Source organism: Eumetopias jubatus, unplaced genomic scaffold (assembly GCF_037043125.1).
Source record: "Eumetopias jubatus isolate StellerSeaLion01/CBP00866 unplaced genomic scaffold, mEumJub1_p1.0 scaffold_14, whole genome shotgun sequence".
Taxonomy (NCBI): Eukaryota; Metazoa; Chordata; class Mammalia; order Carnivora; family Otariidae; genus Eumetopias; species Eumetopias jubatus.
Genome location: NW_028274820.1, coordinates 8,247,653 through 8,271,135, shown reverse-complemented (window position 1 = coordinate 8,271,135; position 23,483 = coordinate 8,247,653).

Here is a 23,483-nt window from a genome sequence, read left to right as displayed (position 1 = left end):
CACAAGGCAAGTATGAATGAAATTGCAGTGAAAGCCAGGGGAAAAAATGTGAAGAACAAATGTTAAACTGTAGGAATAAAATCAGTTATATAGTAGATAACTGCAGAAATTCTCAGAAAGGGGACTGAAACATGCAGAGAATTAAAGAAAAAAATAAATAAAAACAGATTCAGTTTCCAGCTGAAGGCCAAACCTCCAATTTGGGGTCCAGACTCCAAAACCTCCGCCTTCTCACAAAATAACTGCTGTGACTCCATTAGTTTCAATTCGCTGCTGGTTCTTACCTATCATCAAGTGAACCTGTAGACTTTATTTAAATTTAAAATGTAACGAAAACGATCTCTATGGATCACATCATCCATGCTGGTCACTGACCAATACTTCCCCTCACTGACTGGTCACTCTTCGATTCATGACTCCTCTGGCATTGCCAAAAACCTTTGCTAAAGGCATCCATTACCTCGATGTCTTTAAATAAAAGCAACACTTTTAAGGCCGTATTATGCTTGGCTTCTCTATGGCACTTGACATTCTGAGACATTCGGTTGTTTTTTGGTTTTTTTTAGTTTTAAAATTTTATTAAAGTATGGTTGATATATATTAGTTTTGCGTGTACCACCTAGTGATTCAACAATTACGTACATCAGGCTGTGCTTGCCACCACAAGCGTACCTAACATCTGTCACCACACAAAGTTATTACAATATTATTGACTCTATTCCCTATGCTCTACTCTATCTCTTTATTTTATAACTGGAAGGGTGTACCTCTTGGTCCACTTCACATACTTCACCCATCCCTCAACCTCTCCTGGCTGGCAACCGCTAGTTTGTTCTCTGTATTTATGAGTCACTTTCTCCTTTTGTTATTCTTGTAGGTTTTGTTCATTTGTTTTGTTTTTCAGATTTCACATATAAGTGAAGCTATGTGGTGTTTGTCTTTTTCTGTCTGCCTTATTTCACTTAGCTTAATATGCTCCAGGTCCATCCAGGTTGTCACAAATGGCAAGATTTTATTCTTTTAATGGCTGAGTAATATTTTATTGTGTATATATCCCATATCTTCTTCTTTATCCATTCATCTATCAACGAACACAGGTTGCTTCCATACCTTGGCTTTCAAAACTAATGCTACAATAAACATAGGTGTGCAACAATTAAATGAAACAACAACAATCAATGACAGGTGGGCATATATTTTCTTGAATTAATGTTTCTATTTTCCTCAGCTGAATACCCCAAAGTAGAATTACTGGATCATATGGTATTTCTATTTTTGATTTTTTGAGGAACTTCCATGCTATTTTCTATAGTGGCTGCACCAATTCATTCCCACCAACAGTGCATGAGGGTTCCTTTTTCTCCCCATCCTTGCCAACTCTTGTTATTTCTTTCTTTTTGATACTAGCTTTTTTGTCTGGTGTGAGGTGGTATCTCTGAGCCATTCAGTCTTTAAAGCATGGTCTTTCCTTGGTCTTCCTGATGTGCCTACTACAAAAAAGCAGTCTTATTCTCTCTGAGTATCTCCTTTCACCTCATCCTTTTTTTTTAAGATTTTATTTATTTATTTGACAGAGAGAGAGAGAGAGAGAGAGAGAGCGAGCACAAGCAGGGGGAGTGGGAGAAGGAGAAGAAGTCTCCCTGCTTAGCTGGCTGAGACACCCAGGCGCCCCCTTCCACCTCATTCTTAAAGTTGGAGTTCGGGGCACCTGGGTGGCTCAGTCAGTTAAGCGTCTGCCTTCGGCTCAGGTCATGATCCCAGGGTCCTGGGATCGAGCCCCGCGTCAGGCTCCTTCCTCCGTGGGAAGCCTGCTTCTCCCTCTCCCACTCCCCCTGCTTGTGTTCCCTCTATCGCTGTGTCTCTCTCTGTCGAATAAATAGATAACTTCTTTAAAAAAAAATAAAGTTGGAGTTCATCACACCTTTATAAAAAGCCTTTCATCTCAAATTACACAATTCCCTGAATTTATCACATCCATGACCTCAGTTATCAATATATGCCAATGGCTCATTTATTCAATGCATAATTAGTGAAAGCCTATAATGGGCCAGCCCAAACACCCATTCCTCAGCCTAGAACTATATTTTCTCATTTGTACATGGATGAAATTCTGTCACTTGACATTTCACAGATCAAATCTTATTATCTTCTCCACCAAGCCTTCCTCTGCTGAGTTTATCCTGTTTCAGAAAATACTATGAAAGTTGAGTGATTACTCTAGGGATTGTTAAATATCATCCATACATCTCCAGGTTCTATAATAGATGTCTCTTCATATGTAATATTCACCCCTTTGCAGGCTACTTTCCTGTCTTTTATTTATTTATTTTTATTTCTTAAGTTTTATTTATTTATTTTGAGAGACAGGGTGAGAGACAGAGCTGGGGGAGAATGGGGAGTGGCAGAGGGAGAGTGGGAGAGAAATTTGAGCAGTCTCTATGCAGAATGTGGAGGCTCATGTAGAGGTTGATCCCGCCACCCTGAGATCATGATCTGAGCTGAAAGCAAGAATCGGACGTGTAACAGACTGTGCTACCCAACTGCCCCTACTTTCCTGGGGTTTTTTGTTTGTTTGTTTGTTTGTTTGTTTGTCTTAAAGATTTCATTTATTTGACAGAGAGATACAAAGTGAGAGGGGAACACAAGCAGGGGGAGTGGGAGAGGGAGAGGGAGAGGCAGGCTCCTCGCTGATCCAGGAGCCCAATGTGGGGTTTGATCCCAGGACCCTGGGATCATGACCCAAGCCGAAGGCAGACGCTTAACCAACTGAGCCACCCAGGTGCCCCTACTTTACTGTTTTTTAAAAAGAATGCTCTTCCATAAATGAAAATCTAATTATATAACTACAGTCCTCAAGGGTTTCCCATTCACCTTAAAATGAAACCTTCCATTTTCAATATGGCACACAAGCACATGAGTGTTTGGGCCCCACTTTCCTGTTCACCCTGATCTGATTAGTTCACACTCATCCTCTAGTTTAGCTAGCCTGAACTATTTTATACATTGAAGGAAACAGACCATTCTGCCAGAAATTTAGTATTTTCATTTTATCACTTCACATTGTTTAAGCATATTCTTGATAATCATTTGTTGTTATTATCATCATAATTAAGATTTTTCCTCTATTGTAATTTGTAACTAGTTTTTGTTTTTATATAAGAAACACATATTCCAGTGCCACTCGTAGTTTCAGAGAGAGAATAATCATTCAGTTACATTGAGAATGTTGAATAGAGAATGAAATTGGATATGCATCCGATGAGTGTTCTGGGTTTTAACAGACGTGAACTGTAGGACAGGTGCAAGGTGGGTGATGTGAAGGAAAGAGCAGATAATCATCTCTAGTCTGAGGGGAAGTGATATGAGCAGATGAGCTTGACTAGATGAGGGATTGTGTTAAGCTTGGACTTACTTGTGAGGTGCAGATTTGGTTTCTTGATAACTGATAAAACTTCTCATTTTTCTCTCAGAAATAATTGGACCTTATAGAAAATACAGTGAATTTTAAAGTTGAAGTAATAGAAAACTAGGTCTACTCTACTTTTTAATGAGAAATAAGACTTATTTGAAAATGAATTTACAATATGACATGCTATCATATATCAAGATACACAAATGCACAGAATTTAATCTCTTTCTTGGAAAGATACTGATATGTAGATATTGTACAAAATATGAAGGTGACCCAACAAAGTCTATTAAATTTACTGAATCATTATTGACAACTGAGGTTCTTCTCGCCTCCCCTTAGTCTCCTTAGTCTCACCTCCTCCCTGCAGTGATACTCCAACAGCCACAACAGATCATTTTCTGGGCTGTAACTCTCTCTTTGGATAACTGGTTACCTTGCAGTAGAATGTGTGCTGAATCTTCTAGATTCATAGAAGTTCACATATATACATATATATGTTGTACCTTTAGCTTCTATTGTGCAGGACGCATGATACCTCTCTGCTCACTGGCCTTTGCTCCAGTTACATCAGACTCTTTATTCATGTTCCTGATTCTCCTGTGTACATTCACATTTCTGCCTTTAAATTCCCTTTTTATTTGCTGTGCTGCTACTATAGTATTCTTTCTCAGAATTCTCACTCATTGTGCTAAATATTTATCATGCGACTTTAAAAATCTTCTATAGGCAAATATCTCCAAAATGTTTACCTCCAATTGGAACTAAATTCCAGACTTTTATTTTTGACAGTTAATTATAAATTCTACTTGGATATGTAATAGGTATGTCAAATTTTTTTTTTAGTTTTTTTATTGTTATGTTAATCACCATATATTACATCATTAGTTTTTGGTGCAGTGTTCCATGATTCATTGTTTGTTCATAACACCCAGTGCTCCATGCAGAACGTGCCCTCCTCAATACCATCACCAGGCTAACCCATCCCCCTACCCCCCTCCCCTCTAGAACCCTCAGTTTGTTTTTCAGAGTCCATCATCTCTCATGGTTCCTCTCCCCCTCTGACATACTCCCCTTTTCTTCCTCTCCTGTTATCTTCTTCTTTTTCTTTTTTCTTAAAATATGTTGCGTTATTTGTTTCAGAAGTACAGAACTGTGATTCAACAGTCTTGCACAATTCACAGCGCTCACCGTAGCACATACCCTCCCCAATGTCTATCACCCAGCCACCCCATCCCTCCCACCCCCAACCACTCCAGTAACACTCAGTTTCTTTCCTGAGACTAAGAATTCCTCATATCAGTGAGGTCATGTGATACATGTCTTTCTCTGATTGACTTATTTCACTCAGCATAACACCCTCCAGTTCCATCCACGTCATTGCAAATGGCAAGATCTCATTCCTTTTGATGGCTGCATAATACTCCATTGTGTATATATACCACTTCTTCTTTATCCATTCATCTGTCGATGGGCATCTTGGCTCTTTCCACAGTTTGGCTATGGTGGACATTGCTGCTATAAACATTGGGGTACACGTACCCCTTCGGGTCCCTACATTTGTATCTTTGTGGTAAATACCCAGTAGTGCAATTGCTGGATCGAACGGTAGCTCTAATTTCAACTGTTTGAGGAACCTCCATACTGTTTTCCAGAGTGGTTGCACCAGCTTGCATTCCCACAAACAGTGTAGGAGGGTTCCCCTTTCTCCACATCCCCACCAACATCTGTCGTTCCCTGACTTGTTAATTTTAGCCATTCTGACGGGTGTGAGGTGGTATCTCATTGAGGTTTTGATTTGGATTTCCCTGATGCCGAGCGATGTTGAGCACTTTTTCATGTGCCTGTTGGCCATTTGGATGTCTTCTTTGGAAAAATGTCTGTTCATGTCTTCTGCCCATTTCTTGATTGGATCATTTGTTCTTTGGGTGTTGAGTTTGATAAGTTCTTTATAGATTTTGGATACTAGCCCTTTATCTGAGGTGTCATTTGCAAATATTTTCTCCCATTCTGTCGGTTGTCTTTTGGTTTTGTGGACTGTTTCTTTTGCTGTGCAAAAGCTTTTTATCTTGATGAAATCCCAATAGTTCATTTTTGCCCTGGCTTCCCGTGCCTTTGGCGATGTTTCTAGGAAGAAGTTGCTGCGGCTCAGGTCGAAAAGGTTGCTACCTGTGTTCTCCTTTAGGATTTGGATGGACTCATGTCTCACGTTTAGGTCTTTCAACCATTTGGAATCTATTTTTGTGTGTGGTGTAAGGAAATGGTCCAGTTTCATTCTTCTGCATGTGGCTGTCCAATTTTCCCAACACCATTTGTTGAAGAGACTGTCTCTTTTCCATTGGACATTCTTTCCTGCTTTGTCAAAGATAAGTTGACCATAGAGTTGAGGGTCCATTTCTGGGCTCTCGATTCTGTTCCATTGATCGATGTGTCTGTTTTTGTGCCAGTACCATACTGTCTGGATGATGACAGCTTTGTAATAGAGCTGGAAGTCCGGAATTGTGATGCCGCCAGCTTTGCTTTTCTTTTTCAATATTCCTCTGGCTATTCGGGGTCTCTTCTGGTTCCATACAAATTTTAGGATTATTTGTTCCATTTCTTTGAAAAAAGTGGATGGTATTTTGATGGGGATTGCATTGAATGTGTAGATTGCTCTAGGTAGCATTGACATCTTCACAATGTTGATTCTCCCAATCCATGAGCATGGAACGTTTTTCCATTTCTTTGTGTCTTCTTCAATTTCTTTCATGAGTATTTTATAGTTCTCTGAGTACAGATCCTTTGCCTCTTTGGTTAGACTTATTCCTAGGTATCTAATGGTTTTGGGTGCAATTGTAAATGGGATCGACTCCTTGATTTGTCTCTCTTCTGTCTTGTTGTTGGAGTATAGGAATGCCACTGATTTCTGTGCATTGATTTTATATCCTGCTACTTTACTGAATTCCTGTATGAGTTCTAGCAGTTTTGGGGTGGAGCCTTTTGGGTTTTCCACATACAGTATCATATCATCTGCAAAGAGTGAGAGTTTGACTTCCTCTTTGCCGATTTGGATGCCATTGATTTCTTTTGGTTGTCTGATTGCTGTGGCTAGGACTTCTAATACTATGTTGAATAGCAGTGGTGAGAGTGGACATCCCTGCCGCATTCCTGACCTTAGGGGAAAAGCTCTCAGCCTTTCCCCATTGAGAATGATATTCGCTGTAGGTTTTTCATAGATGGCTTTTATGATATTGAGGTATGTACCCTCTATCCCTATACTCTGAAGAGTTTTGATCAAGAAAGGATGCTGTACTTTGTCAAATGCTTTTTCTGCATCTATTGAGAGGATCATATGACTCTTGTTCTTTCTTTTGTTAATGTATTGTATCACGTTGATTGATTTGCGGATGTTGAACCACCCTTGCAGCCCAGGGATAAATCCCACTTGGTCGTGGTGAATAATCCTTTTAATGGACTGTTGGATCCTATTGGCTAGTATTTTGGTGAGAATTTTTGCATCCATGTTCATCAAGGATATTGGTCTGTAATTCTCTTTTTTGATGGGGTCTTTGTCTGGTTTTGGGATCAAGGTAATGCTGGCCTCATAAAATGAGTTTGGAAGTTTCCCTTCCATTTCTATTTTTTGGAACAGTTTCAGGAGAATAGGTATTAATTCTTCTTGAAATGTCTGATAGAATTCCCCTGGGAAGCCATCTGGCCCTGGGCTTTTGTTTCTTGGGAGATTTTTGATGACTGTTTCAATTTCCTTAGTGGTTATAGGTCTGTTCAGGTTTTCTATTTCTTCCTGGTTCAATTTTGGTAGTTGATACATCTCTAGGAATGCACCCATTTCTTCCAGGTTATCTAATTTGCTGGAATAGAGTTGCTCATAATATGTTCTTATAATTGTTTGTATTTCTTTGGTGTTGGTTGTGATCTCTCCTCTTTCATTCATGATTTTTTTGATTTGGGTCATTTCATTTTCTTTTTGATCAGTCTGGCCAGGGGTTTATCAATCTTGTTAATTCTTTCAAAGAACCAGCTCCTAGTTTCGTTGATCTGTTCCACTGTTCTTTTGGTTTCTAGTTCATTGATTTCTGCTCTGATCTTTATGATTTCTCTTCTCCTGCTGGGTTTAGGCTTTATTTCCTGTTCTTTCTCCAGCTCCTTTAGGTGTAGGGTTAGGTTGTGTATTTGAGACCTTTCTTGTTTCTTGAGAAAGGCTTGTATTGCTATATACTTTCCTCTCAGGACTGCCTTTGCTGTATACCAAAGATTTTGAACAGTTGTGTTTTCATTTTCATTGGTTTCCATGAATTTCTTTAATTCTTCTTTAATTTCTTGGTTGACCCATTCATTCTTTAGTAGGATGCTCTTTAGCCTCCATGTATTTGAGTTCTTTCTGACTTTCCTCTTGTGGTTGAGTTCTAGTTTCAAAGCATTGTGGTCTGAAAATATGCGGGGAGTAATCCCAATCTTTTGGTACCGATTGAGACCTGTTTTGTGACCTAGGATGTGATCAATTCTGGAGAATGTTCCATGGGCACTAGAGAAGAATGTGTATTCCTTTGCTTTGGGATGGAACGTTCTGAATATGTCTGTGAAGTCCATTTGGTCCAGTGTGTCATTTAAAGTCTTTATTTCCTTGTTGATCTTTTGCTTAGATGATCTGTCCATTTCAGTCAGAGGGGTGTTAAAGTCCCCCACTATTATTGTATTGTTGTCAATGTGTTTCTTTGCTTTTGTTATTAATTGCCTTATATAATTGGCTGCTCCCGTGTTCGGGGCATAGATATTTACAATTGTTAGATCTTCTTGTTGGATAGACCCTTTAAGTAGGATATAGTGTCCTTCCTCATCTCTTATTGCAGTCTTTGTTTTAAAATCTAGTTTGTCTGATATAAGGATTGCCACCCCAGCTTTCTTTTGGTGTCCATTAGCATGGTAAATGGTTTTCCACCCCCTCACTTTCAATCTGGGGGTGTCTTTGGGTCTAAAATGAGTCTCTTGCAGACAGCATATGGATGGGTCTTGTTTTTTAATCCAATCTGATAGCCTGTGTCTTTTGATTGGGGCATTGAGCCCATTTACATTCAGGGTAACTATTGAAACGTATGAATTTAGTGCCATTGTATTACCTGTAAGGTGACTGTTAACTGTCTGTTGTCTGTGTTCGTTTCTGTTCTTTGCTGCTTTTAGGTTCTCTCTTTGCTTAGAGGACCCCTCTCAATATTTCCTGGAGGGCTGGTTTCGTGTTTGCAAATTCCTTTAGTTTTTGTTTGTTCTGGAAGCTTTTTATCTCTCCCTCTATTTTCAATGATAGCCTAGCTGGATATAGTATTCTTGGCTGCATATTTTTCTCGTTTATTGCTCTGAAGATATCTTGCCAGTCCTTTCTGGCTTGCCAGGTCTCTGTGGATAGGTCTGTTGCCAATCTAATGTTTCTACCATTGTAGGTTACATATCTCTTCTCCCGAGCTGCTTTCAGGATTTTCTCTTTGTCTCTGAGACTCGTAAGTTTTACTATTAGATGTCGGGGTGTTGACCTATTATTATTGATTTTGAGAGGGGTTCTCTGTGTCTCCTGGATTTTAATGCCTGTTTCCTTCCTCACATTAGGGAAGTTCTCTGCTATAATTTGCTCCAATATACCTTCTGCCCCTCTCTCTCTCTCTTCTTCTTCTGGGATCCCAATTATTCTAATGTTGTTTCGTCTTATCATATCACCTATCTCTCGAATTCTGCCCTCGTGATCCTGTAGTTGTTTCTCTCTCTTTTTCTCAGCCTCTTTATTTTCCATCATTTGGTCTTCTATATCACTGATTCTCTCTTCTGCCTCATTTATCCTAGCATTTAGTGCCCCCATTTTTGATTGCACCTCATCAATAGCCTTTTTGATTTCGATTTGGTTAGATTTTAGTTCTTTTATTTCTCCAGAAAGGGTTTCTCTAATAACTTCCACGCTTTTTTCAAGCCCAGCTAGTATCTTTAAAGTCATGATTCTGAACTCTAGGTCCGACATCGTACTAATGTCCGTATTGAGTAGGTCCCTGGCTGACGGTACTACCTCTTGTTCTTTTTGCTGAGGTGACTTCTTTCGTCTTGTCATTTTGTCCAGAGGAGAATAGATGAATGAGAGAACAAAATGCTAACAGGTTTACAACGTCCCCAGCAAATGTACTGTATACAAATCAGAAAAGACCTGAAACCAGGGGAAAAGAAAGGGAAAGAAAGAAAAAAGAAAGAGATAAAAAAAAAAAAGATAAAAACAAAAACAAAACAATACAAAAAAGGCAGAATATGATCAAATATGATCAGGCTAGTGCATAGATCAGGGCCACACACTAGATTTTGGGCGTATTTTGGTCTGTTAGAAAAAAGTGCCTCCTAAAATTTTAAAGGAAGAAAGACATATATGTACAAAATAAGGGTTGATACAATGAAGGGATGGAAGATGACTGCAAAGATGAAAATTATAAAAGATTTTATGAAAGGACTTGGTAAGATAAGTTGTTTGAAAAAAGAAAGAAGATTTAAGAAAAAAAAAAAAGGAAAAAGGGAGAGAATGTGATCAGGCAGGAGACTAGAACAAAGCCGTACACTAGTGATTTAGGGTATATTTTGATCTGTTAGAAGAAACTGTACCTCAAAATTTTAAAGAGAGAACAACTTATATATATATGCCAAAAATAAGGGTAACTACTATGAAGGGATAAAATATGACTCTAAAAATGAAAAATAAAAATGTTTTTTGTTTTTTTTTAAAAGGGATTTATAAGATGTTGGTTGAAAAAGGGAAAAAGAAAAATAAAAAAAAAGCAGTCAACAAAAATTAACTTTGATGAAATAATGAATCATGGTAAAAAAAAAAAAAAAAGCCATGAATCTATGTGCAGTATTCCCCTAGCGCTGGAGTTCTCCTATTCTCCTTGATCGATCAACTTGGTCTTGGCTTGCTGGCTGTTTTTGTTGATCTTCTGGGGGAGGGGCCTGTTGCTGTGGTTTCCAAATGTCTTTGCCGGAGGCGGAATTGCCCCGCCCTTGTCGGTCCGGGCTAAGCAAGCTGCTCGGGTTTGCTCTCAGGAGCTTTTGTTTCCTGCAAGCTCTCAGCACAGCTTTGGAGGACCAGGGCAGAAATGGTGGCCTCCCAATCTCCACCCGGAGGAGCTGAGAACTCGGGGCTCCGCTCCTCAGTGCGCCCCCAGAGAAAAGCAGTCACTTCCGTGTCCCCGGTCTCCGGCCGCACTCCGTGCTCACCCGGCCTGTGACCGAGCGTTACTATCTCTGGCACCTGACCCCGCTCGGAGTCTCCAAACCCAGCAGATCCCTGCGGTGCGTTCCCGCACCGCTCCTCCCGGGGGAGGAAGGGGAGTCTCCCCGGATCTGCTGCTTGTTGGGTCCCTGCTGGGGGAGCCGTGCCCCGACTGGGCCGCAGATCACAGTTTATGGCAACCCCGAGCTGAGAGCCCGCGACTCTGCTCCGTCTCTGCAGCCGGCTTCCCTGCTCTGATACCTGGGAGCTCTGGCGAACTCAGGCACCCCTGGTCTCTCTGTGACCCCAAGGGTCCTGAGACCACACTGTCCTGGGAGGATTCCACCCCCCACTTAGCCACTGCAGCGACGTCCCTCCGCCGAGCCAACTTCTAAAAGGTCCGATTTTGTGCTCCGCGGCTCTAGCACTTGCCAGAAGCGGCCGACGGAGGCCCCTCCCCCGCCGTCTATCCTCCCGAATATCACCTCGGATTCACTTCTCCGCACGTCCTACCTTCCAGTAAGTGGTCGCTTCTCTGTTCAGAGAGTTGTTGCTACTCTCGTGTTCGATCTCCTGTTGAGTTCGTAGGTGTTCAGAATGGTTTGATCCCTATTCAGCTGAATTCCTGAGACCAGACGAAATCTAGGTCTCCTACTCCTCTGCCATCTTGCTCCGCCCCCCCAGGTATGTCAAATTTAACATGTCCCAAATGGAAATCTTTATTTCTCCTTTAAATTCAGAAAGAACTTACGTGAAACCATTTCGCAGAAACACCTATTTCTCTGTACCTAAAACTGTTTTGTTATTTCATAGCACTTATAATTTTTGTAATTATTATTTAACTTAATAAAGTTTCTATAATATATGATACCATATAACAGTTTTAGTTTTTTATTGCTGTATAACAAACACACAGAAACACAGAGTCTGAAACCTACCTTGATTATCCTTGTAGATGTGTGGGTTGACAAGCTTTGTGTAGGTGGTTTCTTCGCTCTTTTTGGGGTTGGCTGGAGCTGCAGTCATCTGGAGGCGTCACCGAGTTGGGCACATTCAAGAAGTCTCAGTCTTAACAACTAGCTGTTTATGTTGGCTCTCAGCTGAGGGCTCAGCTAGGTCTACTGACTGGGATAACTCAGTTCTCCTGTACATGGCATCTCCATGTGGCTTAGGTTTGTCTCAGCATGGCCACTGAGTTTCCAGAAAGAGAATTCCTAGCACCACAGGCAGATGTCATAGAAGATGCATGGGATCCCCTGTGCCTCGTTCTATTTGTCAAAACAGGCTACAGGCGGGGCACCTGGTTGGCTCAGTTGGTTAAGCGACTGCCTTCGGCTCAGGTCATGATCCTGGAGTCCCAGGATCGAGTCCCGCATCAGGCTCCCTGCTCAGCAGAAGTCTGCTTCTCCCTCTGACCCTCCTTCCTCTCATGTTCTCCCTCTATCATTCTCTCTGTCTCTCAATAAATAAATAAAAATCTTTAAAAAAAAAAACAGGCTACAGGCACAGCTGTGATTCTAGGTGGGTGGGAGATAAGTAAGAATGGCAAATAATTTGTGTATATATATAAGAGTTTTTTCTTGGAAAGATACTGATATGTAGATATTGTACAAAAGATGAAGTTCTTTGCATGCATGTTTGTTTTGTTTTGTTTTGTTTTCCAGGTGCAGAGACCTAGCTTCCTTACTGTCCCTTACTGCCAATACAAAATGGGGTGACAGAAACAGTGTAAGTGCAATCGACACTCTTGCTCAAAAATGAGGTCTTATGGGCTGAATTGTGTGTCCCTAAATTCATATGCTGAAGCACTAATCCTCAGTATCTCATAATGTGACTGTATTTGGAGATAAGGCCTGTAAAGATATGATTAAGTTTAACGGAAGCCACGGGTAAAGTAGGTGTGCTAATCCACCTCTTAATGCAGGAGGGAAGAATGGAAGACACATAACAGTCCCTGGACTACAGTATTGCAAATCCAGCCAAGCACAGGCTACCAATTCCTCCTCTCCAGGGACAGAGAATGGTCCTTGGTTAGGAATCAATTCTGTTTATTTAACAAGATCACTTGTTTATGGGTCTGGACTCCAACATCAGGGTCCTCAGTGTTCCTGTTGTATAAGAAATGGCCTGTGCTTGCAACTGAGTAATATTCTAAGCCTGATTCCTGACCATAGAAGTCTGGGGGCTCAAAAACAACATTTCATTTTGAACTATGTCTGTCACTATCAGTCCAGGTAAAATAGCTCCTTTAAGTACTGTTTAAATTTCTATGTATCAAATTATAATCCAGTCTATGATATTAAAGCACACCCATAAATCTTACCAGATCAGTCCTTCTCAATTTTTCTGGTATGTGTCAGAGCCATACCTTTGACTTAGTATTTACTGGATTCGATCTTTGCCCTGGAACCATTTCTTAATTGGCCAATCTTGGATAGTTGGAGAAACTGGGAAAACTATTCTATTTTTCAACTGGCAAGTCCTAGGTTGACAGTTCTCCAAATTCTCTTTAAAAACTGACAGATGAAAAAAAAAACTGACAGTTGTTTTTAAGTTATTTTTTGTTTTTCTTTATTTGGGGTCATGTAATTTTTCATAGTCAAAGGATGCCAGTTGGTGGTTAAAACATTCTGCCTGAAAATCTCCTTTTGTAGATCCACAAGATTATTTTATATACATCCTTCCTTACATTTTGCTGCAAGTAACACTTAGCTGTCAGTTACACTATACATAATTGAGATTCCTTTTCTAAAGACTTAAGTAGCAATTTTATGAGTAAACAGCCTGTTTTAAACCCTTCGGGCCTGAGGCTCCTGCCTGGTCCCAAAGCTAAATTCACAAGGACCAATTTCTGTTTCAATTATACATTGATAAATAACAAAAGATCCCAAAGTTAATGGTTTAAAACATTCAGTGTCTCTCACAATTCTATAGGTTTACTAGCTATAGATTATTTATATTCTTTCCACGTTAAAATACAGACAGCTGCTCCCAGCATTCACAGATTCTCATTTCACTGCAGCCTCAGGTGCAGGGGACAGGTGGTGACAGGTTGGAGGTTGGGGGCTGGAACATCCAAGATGGCTGACTCACAGCATGCAGTAGGTGCTTGTCTCCACTGGGAGTTAAGCTAAGGGTCCTATCAGGGCACTTTGGTTTCCATCCACTTGAGCAAACTTTGTGGCTTAGACTTCTCATTTCATGACTGGGTTCCAAAGGGAGCATTCCAAAAAGTGAAGAAGGAATTTGCAGATCTCCTAAAGTCTCTGACTTGGAAGCTACATTTCATCAGCCTCACTGTCAACTGAAAGAGCACTAATATTTCAAGATGTATGTTAATTATCCATTATCTGGGAAGCCTTTTTAATTCATCTATTAGATAATGGCTTTCTTTTCATTTTAATTAAATTATAATGTTCTTCATGACCAGCATAGTACTTGCATAATATATTCATTTCTATCTTCACTGGAATGCAAACAAGTTTAGAAAAAGACTGCTTTATTCATATATTTTTACCAAGTGCCTATCACTGTGTCTTTTTTATTAGTCCTTAATTAATAATTATTGAATATTTGATGTTTTAAATTACTGCTGATATAAACATGACTTCAACATAGGTTTACAAAATTTAATGAGAAATAAATTAACCTGATAAAAATACACATTTTCTAAATAAACATTTATATATTTTTAGATCATTTTAGATTTACAGGAAAATTATGAAGATGGTACAGAGAATCCCAGTATAACTGACATGAGTTTACTCAGTATTAACATCTTACATTAATATGGTACATTTGTTACAATTAAGAGCCAATATCAATGCATTATTAATTAAAGTCTATACTTTATTCAGATTATCTTAGTTTTGACCTAATGTCCTTTCTGTGCTCCAGGATCCCAACCAAGATAACACATTTTATATATATATATATATATATATATATAGGCTTCTCTTGGTTATGGCAGTTTCTCAGACTATTCTTGTTTTTAATGATTTAGATAGTTTAGAAACACTGATCAGGTATTTGTAGAATGCCCTTCTATTGTGATTCATCTGTTTGCTTCATGATTAGACTGGGTATATGTGTTCTGGGGTAGAGGATCACAGAGACACAGTGCCATCTTTATCACATTTAATCAAGCGTACATACTGACAACATGACTCATTACTGTTGATGTTAATCTTGCTCACCTGGCTGAGGTAGAGTTTTTCAGGTTTCTCCACTGGAATCTTTCCCTCTCTTTCCACACTATTCTCTATGGGGTGGGGAGGTCACTACATACTATTCTCCATGGGGAGAGGTCACTACATGTAGCTCATACTTAGTGAGTGGAGAGTTATGTTCTGCTTCTTTGAGGTAGAATATCTACATCAATTATTTTCAATTTTTCTGCACGGGGGTCTGCCTATTGTCTCCAATTTAGGTATTTATTTATTTATTTGTATATATCAGCATGGACTCATGGATATATTATAATACAATTTTAATTATGTTTTTTGGCACAAATTGTTCCAGTCTGAGCATTAGGAGCTTGGTTCTTGTCGCCCTTTGACATACCTCCATTATTGTGGATTTTTTTTATTTTTATTTATTTTATTTTATTTTTTTAAAGATTTTATTTATTTATTTGACAGAGAGAGACACAGTAAGAGAGGGAACACAAGCAGGGAGAGTGGGAGAGGGAGAAGCAGGCTCTCCGCAGAGCAGGGAGCCCGATGTGGGACTCGACTCCAGGACCCTGGGACCATGACCTGAGCCGAAGGCAGATGCTTAACGACTGAGCCACCCAGGTGCCCTGTGGATTTTTATTTTTAAATAACATCCTTAATTTCAGGCACTACAAGATGCTTCAGGCTCATCTTGTATATTTCCTGCCCTAGTCTTAGAGTCAGCCATTTCTCCAAGGAGCCCTGGTTCCTTTTATTAAACAATGGTATAGAAATCAAATCTGCCTGCTAGATGTTGCCACTGGATGTCTCAGGCCCTCTAGCTGATAGAGCAAAGTTATATATACAAGCCCTTCTGTTCAAGCATGTCTATAAATATTTCTACACGTAACTGTATGTATCTATATTAAGCTGAACATGAGTTCATACAGATGTCTCCAACTCTAGTCCCTTAACCATAAGACCATTGTACAATCCTCTACTGGCTTATTTGTTATATCCAACTTCAGCAGTGAGAAACCTGCCTCCCACCATTGCCATCCATTTAGTTAATTGTTCAATTCCAGTATACGTGTGTAGTGGTTTCAGCTGCTAACCTGTACGCTGCCAGAAACAATTTTATCAACTAGAGTACAGTATGCTTTATAATTTCCACTTACAAAATTATGTATAAATTTCTTTTGCCTTTAGTCTTATATCCCTTAATGTCCAAAGATACATCAGTACCTGTGCTCCACTCCCCCTTCAGTGCATCTGTTTCATACATATATAACACATTTAGATTATTTTGTCATATTCTGCATTCTATCTTGGGATCCCTGAACTCCTAAATGACTTTTTAAAAATTAACATACATTTAGGTTAATATGACTCAAGATATTAACATGACATTACTTAGCATTTTTATATATTTAATAATTTTTCTGGCTGCTCACTTGTAAGCTATGGCCCATTATGTTTGAAGTCAAAAAGTTAAGGTAAATCTTAATTGTTAATTTAGAAGGAAATTATAAGCACTTATGAAAAGTGACATATGCATATTGACATAAATGCACTGCAAAGCAAAGATCCATCACAGAAAATTGATTATCAGAATGATCCAAGAAGAGTATTATTTGTAAAAACAAATTAACATTGCCTTCCCTTTTAAAAAATCCACATGCTATACTTTTTCTCAGTTGTCTCATTTCACATAATTTATCTAAAAAACAAAGAATAATCTTCAGTGAACAGACAGTTGTAACTAAACAGTATTCATTTAAACAATATGTAAAATAGTAAAATATTTTTTATAATACAAAATATTTTAAAGAATGGAATAGTTATATAAGAACATCTAGTTATTTTAATTAATTAATTTGAAAAAAACATGTAATTAATTTGAGGTAAATTTTTGTAATTTTTAAAATAGAAAATTTCCCTATAATACATGGGAAAAAAATCTTAATTGCTTTTCAGAAAAACATGAAGACATCAAAACTTAGTTATTTTCTAATAACAGAATGAACATTAGAGATGAAACTGAAGAGTCACTCTGGCCACAAAATATTAGTTATGGTAGCTTTTGTTTTTATCATTGTTATTTGGTGAAACATATTAAAATTATATTTTAACTTTAAATGTGAGAAGAGCAAAATTTGGAGTGCAGAAATGTAATGTGTATTCTCAAAAAGTAATTCAGAGTGTTGATAAAAATAGGGAGTTCAAACAATCTATCAATCACAATTTAGTCGTGATTATCTGAGTCATGAAATTATGGATTTTTGTCTTTTTTTCCTTTGTTTATAGTTTCCAGTTTCTCTACAATAAGTAGAATGAGAGAAATACAAAAATACATACTGCTAAAATAAATATTCAACTAATTCGACCCATCACATAGCTTCTTTTGTTGAATTTTTAATCCCATGTTTAATTCATGTTGTAATTTAACATCAACTATTCAACAATTATTTATCAAGAGCTAATAAAATAGACACAGTTATAGTAACTTGGGAATAATTATGAATAAAATACCGTTTCTTTCTCAACTTGTTTACTATGTCACCCAGAAAGGAATTTAATATAAATCTCAGGTATGATGCTGGGTATAAAAAATGTTATAATGCAATTAATATGAAGTGAAAGTCATGATTTTTGATGGAAGAATAAAAACTGTGTCTTCCCAGAGAATGGGACAGTAAACCAAACCTTGAAAAATGAGTGTTCTTTCCACTGATGAATGTGGGTAGAAATTTATCTAAGCTGAGGGGCACCTGAGGGGCTTAGTTGGTTAAAAAATGTCTGCCTTCCGCTCAGGTCATGGTCCCAGAGTCCTGGGATTGAGCCCCACATCGGGCTTCCTGCTTAGTGGTGAGCCTGCTTCTCCCCTGCTTGCACTCCCCCTGCTTGTGTTTGCTCTCTCCCTCTCTCTCTCTCCCTCTTTCTCTGTGTCAAATAAATAAAAAATTAAAAAAAAAAGAAATTTATCTAAGCTGAGATAAGAATATTTATTTTTCTGTTAATATATTTTAAAAAGTTTTACTTAATACATATGTGATCTCTGTGATGGAATAAAGGTGAGGAGGGGATTTATTTTCCACTCTTGCCACTATTGGGTAAAGTTTAATTCTCTCTCCTTAAATCTGGTTGACTTGGCCTTTTTTCACCAATGGACTACAGCTAAAGCCAGAGCTGAGCCTTTAGTAGATTTGCAACCCCTGTCTTCACTATTTGCAATGTGCTCTTTTGCAACCTAGCTATCCAGGGAAAGCTAACCCACATCAAAGTCATGTGCAGGAAACAAACAAATGCACATGGTATGTGTCTATTTAAGTATATAGTTATACACTAATCTATCATTTTAGAAATCTAAGTAATGGTTGAATTTGGGAGGAAGAAAGGTGTGGACAAGACACCTTGGATCTTCTGGAGAAGCTGCTGAACTTTTATGACTTTATCCAGGTCTTATGTACATGGGTGTTTCCTTTGGATACATCACTGAGCTATACAATTATAATTGTAAACTTCTCAATATGTGTCTTATATTCAGTAAATGTTTGTAGAAAATAGATCTTTTATTGTACCCATGCATAAAATATTTGAAGGATTAGTCTCTTCAAAATAAATACATTTATAATATAGTTATCTGCAGGTATGTAATTATCAACAGCACGCTGAGTGCAAATTGGATTGGGGAAATTTAATTGATCATTGAATTTATCTTGGGCAAAGGGAGAAAGGAATTAATATCGAGAGCCTGTGGTGTAGCAGGCATTTTACTTGGATACTAAATATGTCTTTTTGTTTATGTTTTATAATGATTTTAGAAGTTCTTTTGAGATGCAAAGTCAGCTTATTACAACACATTCCGAGATTGTGTGCAAAGAACAGTATTTTGTACTTTAGCAATAGGATAGTTGTGGGTTATACCAATGTCAAGGGTGAGCTCTTAGAAGTGTGATGCCAAATTGAACTGGAAACGGATGTCACAGGATGGAGAAAGTGAAGGAAACGTAAGCAGTGTAGACTGCATTGTGCATGTGTGAGGTCACCACACTGTTGTCTGTAGCTGACCCATAGATAAAACTGAACTAACCACAAAATTCACAGCAAGAGGGAGAAGAAGGATGTGATGGTACTATAAGAAGATGCTACTATATTTTTAACACAGTTTTATGCTTTTCTCTTTTTTTTCCCTTCTAAGGACCCTGTCTTCTGTTGTTACTTCCTCCATTTTTAACCACTCAACCATTCAGTCTTGGTCTTCTTTGTGGGTACCAGAAATTGCACTCCACCTTTCACTCTAAACTTGTTTTCAGCACATTATTTTGAGTGAGGGCTTTCTTCATCTTTCCTATAACATATAAGTGAAGATGCCTGAGGTAATCTTGGGGTCTACTGTTCTAAACGCCCATTGAGGTAGAGGCTTTGCCCCATCACTCTACATAGTACATTTGGATTAATGGAAATACTGGACGCAAGAGTTTTCTCATCTAGAGACCAAAGGAAGTCAGTGCAAATAGGGTATTAGGGATGCTAAAAGGCAATAAATGCAGGTAAGATGGTGCTACAAACTTCCAACCTCAAAATCTTCACAAAAGAATGATCAGTTATGGATGATATTTTGAATGAGGTTCATGTCTGATCTTCAGACTATTCCACCAACCCTTTCCAAATACTTGAGGCTGGACCCATTTTGTAAACGTGGTGGTCTTACAATGTGCTGACAGCCATTTCACGTGGTTCAGGTGCATGCCAGAAATCTCAGTGAAGACAATAGCTGTAATGATTACAGATGAATTAAATTATATTGCAATGTGCCCTTTTGCAAACTATCTACCCAGTGAAGAGCTAAGCCACATCAAAGTCAGGTGCAGGACACAAAAATATGTATATGGTATGTTAAATTACATTCATTTAAATTACATAGAGAAGTAAACAGTAACACGTTAAATTATACAGAGAAGTAAACTGGACATTTTTTTTAAAGATTTTATTTATTTGAGAGAGAGAGCATATGAACACGCGCTTGTGTGTGAGAGAGAGAGAGAGAGAAAGAGAGAGAGCGCACACAACCTGGGGCCAGGGGTAAAGGAAGAAGGAGAAGCAAACTCCCCAATGAGCAGGGAGCCCGATGCAGGACTCCATCCCAGGATTCTGGGATGATGACCTGAGCTGAAGGCAGACACTTAACTGACTGAGCCACCCAGGCGCCCCCAACGGGACATTCTTTAACCTCATATTCTACAGGTAAATACAATTCATTTTATCTTTATTTCTGTTCCTAGTCCTGGGAAGCAGGACTTCATTAGTTACCTTGACAGATCTGGGGATCATACTAACAGGACCTTAGACCAGCATGAGAACTGACCCTATAAAGGCCGGCACAGCCAAGGGAAATATGTAAAACAATCACACTATTGATTCAGTCACTGATTTAGAACACAGTATCAACAAATGGCAACAAAATTTGGAGAAAATACAAATAAATGAACAGAAAAACTGACCTCAGAATAAGCAGACAATTCAGAAAAAAATAATTAAAACAATTTTCTACTCTGTACTCTCAGATTTTGAAGTACTTTGCGTCCTTATCAAAAGAATATGATGTGATGAAATTGGAATAGAGAATAGGAAAAAATTCAAAGTATTGATGCCAATATATGTTTAAACTAATTAAATGTGTCAAATAGGGGAACTAATTTAAAAGGTGCTGTGGAAAGCCGAATAAAATAATCAAGAGATAGAAAATATAAACCCACAAATTGGGATAGAAGCTAGGAAGTGAAGCATTTGCCTATGAGCAGTCCAGAGGAAGAGAAACAAAAAGACACACATATCATATATGGGTATTGATTCACGTTAGAGGAAACATTGCAGAAAGAAAGAGAGTATAGAACTTAAAATACAGTGTATCCATGTAGTAACAAATGCATCTGGAGCCTTGAGCAAAAGTCTGTCATCAGGGTTCCTAAATCTTCCAGGTGTTATGTTCTATGCTGTGACTTTTGGTTTTATTTTATTTATTTTTTTGTATGTATTTATTATGTTTGATTGCTTGATCTTATAGTAAAATCTGTTTTCATTAAACTGTGAACTAACAACCATAGCAGTATTTCCCCAGTAATGATGATACTGACCCTGGTTTTCCTGACAATTTTACCTGCCTTCTTGGCTAGCGTTTGCTGGAAAGTGAATGTGTCATGTATAGCTAAAATCATTGATGTATGATATTAACTTGGTGCCCCAATCTACGCAGCTCTTAGTTAGAATGCTTACATTTAAATATGATACAATAATTATACTCAATTTAAGAAACAATATATATGTATATGTCATGATGCTCCATAAAGACCCAGGAGAAGCAGAGGGATACTTTTGCTACAATAAATCTTACACATCCTTCAATATCTTATCTCCTGAGTTTTCTTCTAACTATAACACTTTGGAGTAGGTAATGGTTGGAAAGTAGGAAGATTGAAGAGATAGTTGGACAGATATAGAAATGAACACATAGGTCAGTAGGTGGATAAATAAAGGGGTATTAGATATCTAGAAACCTAGCTGGATGGGCAGACAGTTGATCTGCTCTTGTGTAGCGTATATAGTAAGTAATGATAACTGCAAATTTTATAAAAGTCAGAACTGAGTGGTTGTAGATAACAGTTTGAGTCAATCCATCAATTTATTTATTGATTGACTTTGTCTGAGAAAATCTTTATTGCTCCTTCACTTTTAAAGAGTAATTTCCTTGGATATAGAATTAGTTGTTAGGGTGCCTAGGTGGCAGAGTTGGTTAAGCATGACTCTTGGTTTTGGCTCAGGTCATGATCTCAGGGTCCTTCCTCCCCCTCACCAGCATGGAGTCGTTTGAGACTCTCTCTCTCCCTCTCCCTTTACCCCTCCCACTTCTGCTGTCTCTCTCTCTCTCTCTCTCTCTCTCAAATAAATAAAAATTTTAAAAAAAGATGTTGATGTCTCTGATTTTTTCTTTCAACATTTTAAATATTTCACTCTTTTCTTGCTTATTTGATTTCTGAGGAACGGTCCACTATAATAAGTTTTATCCTTTTTTCCCTCTCCATATAAGGCAATCTCTTTTTTTTTTTTTACTCCAGCTTCTTTAAAGATTTTCTCTTTATCTTTAGTTTTCTGTAGTTTAAATATGATATGCCTAGGTGTGTGTGTGTGTGTGTGTGTGTGTGTGTGTGTGTGTGTGTGTGTGTGTTAATATTTATTCTGCTTGGTATTCTCTGAACTTCCTGGATCTGGAAGATATGGCATCTGTCATTAATTTTGAAATGCACTTGGATGTTATTATTTTCAAATATTTCTTCTGCTCTGTTCTATTTCTGGTATTTCAATTACAGACATGATAAAACATTTAAAATTGTCCAATGGGTCTTGGATTTTCCATGTTTGTGCATTATTTATTATTATTATTATTATTATTATTATTTCTTCTCCTTGAATCTCAGTTTCAGAAGTTTCTATTAATATACAACCAAGCTCAATGATTTTTTTCCTTCAATCATATCTATTCTACTAATGAGCTTACCAAAAGTATCTTTCATTGTTTTTCTGTTTTTTTATACCTAGAATTTCCTTTTGATTCTTTTTCTTAGTTTCCATCTTTCTGCTTATAATATAGATACTCTTGCATATTGTATAGTTTTTCTGTTAGAGCCCTTAGCCTATTAATTCTAGTTATTTTAGATTTCCTGTTAGTAATTCCAACATCTGAGTCTGATCCTGATGATTGCTTTATCTCTCCTGATTGTTTATTTTTTTCTTGGCATTTAGGGTACCTTGTATTTTTTCTTTCATTTGGAAGCCAGACATGTTTTGTTAAGTGATAGGAACTGAGGTAACTATAACTTTAGTGTGAGGATTTATGTTACTTTAGCTGGGAGTTGAACTATGTTTAAAATGCATTACAGCTATAGGTGGTAGAGGTTTCAAATTTCTCTAAGGGTCTTGTTTTTCATTTCCCCTTTGGGTTTCCCTCAAGAGCTTTTCCTTAGAGTCAGTGTCTGGCAGCCCTTTTAGCTGTCATGAATTGTTATTCTGTTGGAGCCCTGATAGTGTGATGAGATGGTGTGGGAGAGTGGGAGCCCTCTGTAATCTTCTGAATAAATCTTGGTGTTTTAGACAAACCGTGGCTTGGGTCTCTGACCTCCACAAGAGAGTCTCCCTTGGTACAGCTTTCTACTTACCCCACCCTCACCCCTGCTTCCTTCCAGGGCTGCAACACTTCCAACATATGTCCATGAAGCCTGAATTTTCTAACATGAAAAACAGGCATAGAGACTTAGACAAAATGAGAAGACAGAGGAATTTGACCCAAATGAAAGAACAGAACAAGATCATGGCCAGAAATTTAAGCAAAAACATATATAAGTAATATGCCTGATAGAGAATTTAAAGCAATGATCATAAGGATACTCACTGGACTTGAAAAAAGAGTAGAAGACTTCAGTGAGACTCTTAACACAGAGATAAATGATAACTTAGCAGAGATAAAGGGTTCAATACATGAAATGAGAAACACACTTGATGTGTGTTTCCAGCAGGCTGGAACAAGCAGAGAAATTAAATAATGACCTAGAAGACAGAATAATGAAAAGTAATGAAGCTGAACAAAAGAGAGAATGAGGAATTATACAAAATTAGAATAGACATAGAGAACTCA